This window comes from Bison bison, unplaced genomic scaffold, assembly GCF_000754665.1.
Source record: "Bison bison bison isolate TAMUID 2011002044 unplaced genomic scaffold, Bison_UMD1.0 scf7180017864063, whole genome shotgun sequence".
NCBI classification, from domain to species: Eukaryota; Metazoa; Chordata; class Mammalia; order Artiodactyla; family Bovidae; genus Bison; species Bison bison.
Genome location: NW_011494635.1, coordinates 3,596,970 through 3,603,365, shown reverse-complemented (window position 1 = coordinate 3,603,365; position 6,396 = coordinate 3,596,970). Strand labels below are relative to the sequence as shown.

At 44.0% G+C, this 6,396-nt stretch overlaps 1 protein-coding gene across 1 annotated transcript in view; it reads left to right on the top strand.

The window, feature by feature from the left end:
* NAPB (N-ethylmaleimide-sensitive factor attachment protein, beta) overlaps positions 1-6,396 on the top strand; it is a gene marked incomplete at its 5' end in the record, with an annotated part of 37,238 nt that overhangs the window by 331 nt on the left and 30,511 nt on the right. The window lies entirely within an intron of this gene.

Sequence of the window (6,396 nt, the reverse complement as noted above, 5' to 3'; positions counted from 1 at the left end):
GGGGTGAGTGAGGACGTGCTCTCAACCCGGTGCCATTGCTTCGCCAGAGATTGATGTGATAACCAGGGTCTCCGGTTGGTTTAGGGATAACGCAGCTCCTCGAAGTCTGGGTCTCTTGGAAATCCCGTTCATTTCCTGTAATTCTTCTGCCCCCTCCTACGGAAGGTCTTAAATTCGGACTTCCCAAAAAGCAGAGCCTGCACTGACATTTCTTGGAAGAATTCTGGCTGGTTGAGTAGGTGAATGATTCAGCTGTTTAGGATGAAGGAGGCAGAAAATTCCTGGTGGTTTCCCGTATTTTCTTATGAAAGCGAAAGGCCCTTGGCCAACACCCAGAGCATTTGCAAATTCAGCTTGGAATCTCCTTGTTTTGCCACCTTCGTTGTTTGAGTTGTGATATTTTACCAGTGTTGATAATCTCCAGGAAACGCTTAAATGCAGGTTTCATGCAGTGCGCGTAATATACGACGCAAAGATGCAGAAAGGTAACGGTTCCTGCCTTCAAGAACCTCTCTAGGCGTTTATCCCTGCTGCTGCTGCTAAGTCGTTTCAGTCGTGTCCGACTCTGAGCGACCCCACAGACGGCAGCCCACCAGGCTCCCCCATCCCTGGGATTCTCCAGGCAAGAATACTGGAGTGGGTTGCCATTTCCTTCTCCAGTGCATGAAAGTGAAAAGTGAAAGTGAAGTCACTCAGTTCTGCCCGACTCTTAGTGACCCCATGGACTGCAGCCTACCAGGCTCCTCCATCCAGGGGATTTTCCAGGCAGGAGTATTGGAGTGGGTTGCCATTGCCTTCTCCAAGGCATTTATCCCTGGTGGTTTCTAAATTTATCATGTGATGTATGGTTTAGAGTATAGCCATGAATTGCAAATTTGTACTCCTTTAAAAGTTATGACAGTACTATAAGGAACCCTGTCTTATACCTAACCTTAACACCAAGCGGTAACTCCTTTCTCTGGTTCACAAAACAATTACAGTTTATTCCAGTAAAATTTAATGTCATAGCACCTGGAGCTGGGAGGTGATCTTAATGGCACAGCATTTCCAGTCCAGATTCGCATCCCTGGAAGAGAATCTGTAATCGGCAGAGAAAAAAGCGCCTGACAGCACTTGATGATTCTCAGAGGGATGCTCCTGCTGGCTCCTTTTGATGAAGAGGTGTTGTGTTGTGCTTCTTGTGAAATTTGACCACATCTTGAACCAGTAATCCTAAAAGGATTTTAGAAATGCATTTTGTCTTTAGAGAAACGTCTTTTTTTTTTTTTCCCCTTCTTGATCACCTGTTTTGTTGTGGAGCATTGTAGGAAGACTTCATCCTCAGCATTCAGCCTCAGTTTGCACGGAAGTCATTGCATCTTAGGACTGATGCGGATCCAACATGTCGGTGCACTGTCCTTGCTCTGGGACCAGGGGCAAGTTCCTTAGCCCCTCCGTGCCTCAGTTTCCTGTGCTGTAAGACGAGTGTAAGAGAAGTGAGTGAAGGTTCCATGAATATATGCTTGTAAAATGTTTAGTCTTAAAGATGAGGATTATTAATTAGCATCTTCATCAGAATTATCAGGCCCGGTTATTTATCAAGGAAACAGAGAACCAAGCAGATGAAGCTGACTTTGCCAGGATTTCAGAGTCAGAGACTTTTTGGACTGCATCCTTGGGCTTTTAATGAAGTAAAATATCAATATTTGAAAGAGCTTTGCACCACCTAAGTGTTATTTATACTGGGGAGGACTGTGTAGTAATGCTTGTCTCCGGAAAAGCTTGGGGAAGAAGGGTACTCAGAGTTCTTTCAGCTTTAATAGCGTTACATAATTCTTTGAAGCCAACAGCTAGATCTAGTTTCTCTGTCACTGACAATGGGAAGACAGATTCTGTGTCAGTTTTAGGCGTTCAGAATCTTACCTTACGTTGGGCATAACTTACACCTGTCTTCAGCTTTCTGGGCTAGGATACCTTTGTTAATCCTCCCTGCCCTAGCTCCCTTAGTCAGAGAATTTTCCCCTCTACTTGTTTCCCTTTATTTAAACCACAGTGCAGTCCATCTGCATGTCAGACTCCTAAGTTAACAGCACATACCCACATATTGGTGTCACTGAGCCCACCTGTGTAAGAGCTGACAGAACTTTACTGGGGACAGGTGATGCTGTTTGGGGTGCTGGTGGCCGTTACAGGCGCTCAACCTACTTTACTGCAAATGTTTCACGCCTGGGGCTGCTTAACCCAACTGCAGATTAAAACCTGTGTAAGAGTGGATCCCGTTTGCTCAGTGTCGATCCACACACTGTGCTAGTTCTGTGGCAATGCCGCCTTCTCACTGCTCTTCTGTGGCTGTTCCTTTTTGTTGCTTTCAGTAAAATTAGCCAAAAATATGAAGAAGTCAATCACGAATTCTTCTGTACGTAAGGCACAAGTTCAGGCTCCCCTGCGAGATGTCCGTGTTCCTCGCAGGTCTTTCCCACAGTACCCTGCAGGAAAGGACCTGCTGAGCCATCACAAGAAACCACTGTCATGATGGTCAGTCTTTCTGCTTGACTGACATATCAACAGTGATGTGTTCTTGGAGTCCTGGAATTCAGTTAAAACTTAACTCCTTCACTGGCTTAGCTTAGTGTAGCAAAATTGCCACTGAAGGGGCTGTGCTTTGATTTTGTTTCCAAAGATGAGCTATTGAATTTTGTAGTTAACGTCAAATTTTAGTTTACCATCTTAATGAACTGATGGTCAGCCGACCTAGGTCTGACAGCAAGATGGCTTTGCATTTCTACAGCCTGTACTGTCTGTGCCATCCTGTTATAGGAGACCACAGTGGGGAACACTGCCTGTGGAGGAGAGTGGCTTAAGACTGACTGTGGGAGCAGGTTCTGGGTGGTTAACCCTATCTTCCCATGCTCTTGAATGTTCCCCAGGCTCAAAGCGTGTGCTACTGCTAAGTCACTTCAGTCGTGTCCGACTCTCTGTGACCCCATAGATGGCCTCCTACCAGGCTCCTCCGTCTCTGGGATTTTCCAGGCAAGAAAACTGGAGTGGGTTGCCATTTCCTTCTCCAATGCATGAAAGTGAAAAGTGAAAGTGAAGTCGCTCAGTCGTGTCCGACCCTCAGCGACCCCATGGACTGCAGCCCACCAGGCCCCTCCATCCATGGAATTTTCCAGGCAAGAGTACTGGAGTGGAGTGCCATTAAAGAGCTATAAATCTGGCAGTGTCAAAGTAAATTTAATGAAAGGCCCTATAGGGTTGTGTGCATGCTCAGTCATGTCTGACTCTTTGTGATCTCCTGTACTGTGGCCACCAGGCTCCATGGAATTTTCCAGGCAAGAATATGGGAATGAGTTGCCATTTCCTACTCCAGGGGATCTTCCCCACCCAAGGATCAGACCCATGTCTCATGCATTGGCAGGCAGATTGTTTACCACTGTGCCATCTGGGAAGCCTCTTATAGGTTTGCTCAGAAATAACTGAATCTATATTTCTTAGCTACTTGTGAAAATTGGGAGTATTTCTTAAGCATTGTGGGCCATTAATTATCAGTATTTTTCACTCAGCTTTATTTTGGCAAAGACTGTGTTTAAATTTTGCCAAATTATGATGGGACATATGATGGCATTTGTAAAGCATTTAGGTCCACCTCAGTTATAGTAGATATTCAGATGCAGATTGAACTTTAAAAAAAAATTTATTATTAAGCTTAGATTTAGAGACAGGTGGTATAGTGTAAGAAGTATGTATGTTATATTTCTTATAATTTTATGTAATAACAGAATAACCTGTTATGTATTATGTAATGTATATGTGAGCCGTAGTAATATGTACACACACTCTGTGTGTGTGTGTGTGTGTGTGTTTATGTACATATATAAGGCCAAATACAGATTCTGGTTTACTGGCTTGGTGACCCTGGCCAAGCAAATCGTACTCAGAGCTTCTGTTTTTTTTTTTTTTTAGCTTTCACATGGGCAGAGGGAAAGAATTTACTTGTCAGAGCTGTAAGGATTGAATAGGTGCTGCACAGAGCTGTATTATAATCATTTGGTTTTTTGATTTTTAGTGTCAAGTTATTTCGTATATGAAATGATAATCACGATTGGCCTTTTTCTGTTTGCGTTTTTGCAGTGTTCACCGTATTCTCTCATTTCTGTGAGCCCTGTGAGGTGCAGAGTCCTTTACCAGTGGTAGGGAGGACCAGGACTGTGCTGCCCTGCGGCTCGAGGGTGTAAGGTCCTGGGGGTCTACCTTGTTTGGTGGCTGTGGCCCAGCACCTCCCTGGGACTTCAGGGGTCTCCGGTGAATGCCTTACAGATGCTGATTTGTTTTCTTGTGCTCTTTCGTTTAGTTTGAGGAGCAAAGGTAACAAAGTGAAGGGGAGTCCATGTTTCTTTCTTCTGTGTTTCCTTCAATACTTGTTCGTTGTAAACATAGCAGCTACCTATGGTAGGAAACGGCAAGGAGTACAGGACGGTTTTAGTTGAAAAGTAGAGTTTTCCCTGAATCCTCATGCTCCTCAATCTTACTCAGCAGAGGTAACTGTTTTTAACTTTCCTTTTGATTCTTCTGATGGTTGCTACCATGATTCTAAATAATTTTAGAATACTTTTGCTACCTTACTAATTTTAGATAATGTTTGTTGATTCTGCTGAAAATGAAGAAGGTAGCATGGCTTACGTGACAGTGCATCTTCTTCACCTCCTGATTTTTGTGATTTCTCAATCTCTAAATACGATCTTTTATATGTAAATAGCATTTAAGCTTTATATAATTCTACTTTAAACTTTTTTCAGATATTTCCCTGTATCTCTGAGTTATAGAGTGACCGTGAAGGTAGTGTTCAAACTGGGATATTTTTGAGATGCCAAGAAGATGGGTATAAACCGGGAGTGTCCCTGCAACCAGGACAGAGGATCATCCTAGTTATCAGATCAGATCAGTCGCTCAGTCGTGTCCCACTCTGCGACCCCATGAATCACAGCACGCCAGGCCTCCCTGTCCATCACCAACTCCCGGAGTTCACTCAGACTCACGTCCATCGAGTCAGTGATGCCATCCAGCCATCTCATCCTCTGTCGTCCCCTTCTCCTCCTGCCCCCAATCCCTCCCAGCATCAGAGTCTTTTCCAGTGAGTCAACTCTTCGCATGAGGTGGCCAAAGTACTGGAGTTTCAGCTTTAGCATCATTCCTTCCAAAGAAATCCCAGGGCTGATCTCCTTCAGAATGGACTGGTTGGATCTCCTTGCAGTCCAGGGGACTCTCAAGAGTCTTCTCCAACACCACAGTTCAAAAGCAGCAATTCTTCTGCGCTCAGCCTTCTTCACAGTCCAACTCTCACATCCATACATGACCACAGGAAAAACCATAGCCTTGACTAGACGAACCTTTGTTGGCAAAGTAACGTCTCTGCTTCTGAATATGCTATCTAGGTTGGTCATAACTTTCCTTCCAAGGAGTAAGCATCTTTTAATTTCATGGCTGTAATCACCATCTGCAGTGATTTTGAAGCCCAGAAAAATAAAGTCTGACACTGTTTCCACTGTTTCCCCATCTATTTCCCATGAAGTGGTGGGACCGGATGCCATGATCTTCGTTTTCTGAATGTTGAGCTTTAAGCCAACTTTTTCACTCTCCACTTTCACTTTCACCAAGAGGCTTTTTAGTTCCTCTTCACTTTCTGCCATAAGGGTGGTGTCATCTGCATATCTGAGGTTATTGATATTTCTCCCAGCAATCTTGATTCCAGCTTGTGCTTCTTCCAGTCCAGCGTTTCTCATGATGTACTCTGCATATAAGTTAAATAAGCAGGGTGACAATATACAGCCTTGACGAACTCCTTTTCCTATTTGGAACCAGTCTGTTGTTCCATGTCCAGTTCTAACTGTTGCTTCCTGACCTGCATACAAACTTCTCAAGAGGCAGATCAGGTGGTCTGGTATTCCCATCTCTTTCAGAATTTTCCACAGTTGATTGTGATCCACACAGTCAAAGGCTTTGGCATAGTCAATAAAGCAAAAATAGATGTTTTTCTGGAACTCTCTTGGTTTTTCCATGATCCAGCGGATGTTGGCAATTTGATCTCTGGTTCCTCTGCCTTTTCTAAAACCAGCTTGAACATCAGGAAGTTCACAGTTCACATATTGCTGAAGCCTGGCTTGGAGAATTTTGAGGATTACTTTACTAGCGTGTGAGATGAGTGCAATTGTGCAGTAGTTTGAGCATTCTTTGGCATTGCCTTTCTTTGGGATTGGAATGAAAACTGACCTTTTCCAGGCCTGTGGCCACTGCTGAGTTTTCCAAATTTGCTGGCATATTGAGTGCAGCACTTTCAGAGCATCATCTTTTAGGATGTGGAATAGCTCAACTGGAATTCCATCACCTCCACTAGCTTTGTTCGTAGTGATGCTTTCTAAG